This window comes from Palaemon carinicauda, chromosome 45 (genome assembly GCF_036898095.1).
Source record: "Palaemon carinicauda isolate YSFRI2023 chromosome 45, ASM3689809v2, whole genome shotgun sequence".
NCBI classification, from domain to species: domain Eukaryota; kingdom Metazoa; phylum Arthropoda; class Malacostraca; order Decapoda; family Palaemonidae; genus Palaemon; species Palaemon carinicauda.
The window spans coordinates 27,847,265-27,849,764 of NC_090769.1; the positions used below are offsets into that span (position 1 = coordinate 27,847,265).

General features: G+C 36.5%; 1 protein-coding gene across 1 annotated transcript in view; it reads right to left on the reverse strand.

Annotated features, from left to right (window-relative positions):
- The window catches only part of LOC137634940 (uncharacterized), a 592,943-nt gene that overhangs the window by 218,494 nt on the left and 371,949 nt on the right, over positions 1-2,500 (reverse strand). The gene's annotated exons all lie outside the window — the stretch shown is intronic.

A 2,500-nucleotide genomic window follows, 5' to 3' on the forward strand; every position in this document is an offset into this window, starting at 1 on the left:
TAAACAGTTGCAGGTTCAAATTGACGATGTAAATAGTGGCAAGCTCAAATTGACGATGTAAACAGTGGCAGGTTCAAATTGACGATGTAAACAGTGGTAGGTTCAAATTGACGATGTAAACAGTGGCAGGCTCAAATTGACGATGTAAACAGTGGCAGGCTCTAATCGAGGATGTAAACTGGCAGGCTGAAATCGACGATGTAAACAGTGGCAGGCTCAAATTGACGATGTAAACAGTGGTAGGCTCAAACTGACGATGTAAACAGTTGCAAATGTAAATCGACGATGTCAACTGGCAGGTTTAAATCGAGGATGTAAACAGTTGCCGATGTAAATCGACGATGTCAACTGACAGGTTTAAATCGACGTTGCAAACAGTGGCAGGTTTCAATCAACAATATCAACTGGCTGGTTTAAATCGACGATGTCAACTGGCAGACGTGAATCGACAATGTCACCTGGCAGGTTTAAATCGACAATGTCAACTGGCAGACGTAAATCGACGATGTCAACTGGCAGACGTAAATCGACGATGTCAACTGGCTGGTTTAAATCGACAATGTCAACTGGCAGACGTAAATCGACAATGTCAACTGGCAGACGTAAATCGACGATGTCAACTGGCTGGTTTAAATCGACAATGTCATCTGGCAGATATAAATCGACGATGTTGGCAAGCTACGTAATCTAGACTTATAAGAGCATAGACCTATTAGCCAGTTTTGAACGGAGTGTGTCCAAATGAGTCTAAAGGAGTAAGCAGGAGCCAGCGATGCCTGAATCTGCCACCTTCGACAAGCACTGACCGAGTGAAGAAGACCCTGACAACTGTTGCACACGGACGGAGAGGTTACTTGGGAAGGAGTAAGCCAGAGGAGTGAGGAGTAGGAGCCTGGAGGAGGAGTAGGAGCCTGGAGGAGGAGTAAGCCAGAGGAGGAGGAGGAGGAGGATGAAGGACACTAGGATCGAGCTACATGTATGTACGAACGTACACACTATACGCAATCGTCCTGCCCTCGCCACGTGTTGAGAGAGAGAGAGAGAGAGAGAGAGAGAGAGAGAGAGAGAGAGAGAGAGAGAGTAACTCTTTTGTGTATGCATTAATTCCCTATATTATATCTTGGCTGAGATCATTCATTATTTTTCATTTCTCGTGTGAAAAAGTCGTATTGTTTTCTATTTCGTTATGGAACTCTTTTGATTTTATATTTGTCTTTTGTAAAATAGTAATATAATGAACTTTTTTCTTGTTTCTTTTTTTTTAAGTTTTTTATTGTTTCTAGAATGAAAAGATTTATTTTACTATTATTAAAATATTCTATTTCATTTATTCATAACTTCTCTTGTAATTTATTTATTTCCTTGTTTCCTTTCCTCACTGGGCTATTTTTCCCTGATGGAACAGCCCTTTGGTTTTTAGCATCCTGCTTTTTCAACTAGGGCTGTAGCTTAGCTAATAATAATAATAATAGTAAGTTTTTCTAGCACTGAGTATTTGATAATTTAAGATACCCTTTTGATTATAATTCAATGCGTCCTTTATATAATTCCTTATTTTACTATTATTAAAATATTCTATTTCATTTATTCATAACTTCTCTTGTAATTTATTTCCTTGTTTCCTTTCCTCACTGGGCTATTTTTCCCTGTTGGAGCAGCCCTCTGATTTATAGCATCCTGCTTTTCCAACTAGAGCTGTAGCTTAGCTAATAATAATAATAATAATAATAATAATAATATGCTAGTTTTTCTAGCACTGAGTATTTGATAATTTAAGACACCCTTTTGATTATAATTCAATGCGTCCTTTATATAATTCCTTATCCTAGCATGAAAAGTCTTGGATTATAATATTACCTAATTCTAATGGCCATGTTTCTAACATAAGACTCAATACTACACAGTACTCTAGAAGTTTTATTGCAGCTGTTACCAAGTTGTGGAATGATCTTCCTAAATGGGTAGTTGAGTCGGTGGAACTTCAAAAGTTCAAAGCTGCAGTAAACGTTTTTATGTTGAACAGGCTGACAGAGTCTTTTTATAGTATAGTTTATATAGGACATATCTGTTTTTGACGTTGTTAATAGTTTATATAGGACATATCTGTTTTGACACTGTTACTGGTTTTAGAATGATAAATTGTTAATTTATTCTCATCATTTATTTATTTCCTTTCCTCATTGGGCTATTTTTCCCTGTTGGAGCCCTTGGGCTTATAGCATCTTGCTTTTCCAACTAGGGTTGTAGCTTGGCTAGTAATGATAATAATAATGATAATAATCGGGTAGTTGAATCAGTAAAACTTCAAAAGTTCAGACTTACAGCAAATGTTTTTTATGCTCAACAGGCTGACGTAAGTTTTTTGATAGTTTATGTATGAAATATTTGTTTTGATTACATTAATTTATTGATAATACCCCTACCTCAAACAAAGAAAGTAAAGGTACACGGTTTTTCTTTTTACTAATTTGTATATTGTTCTTGTGTAACCTAGATTTTT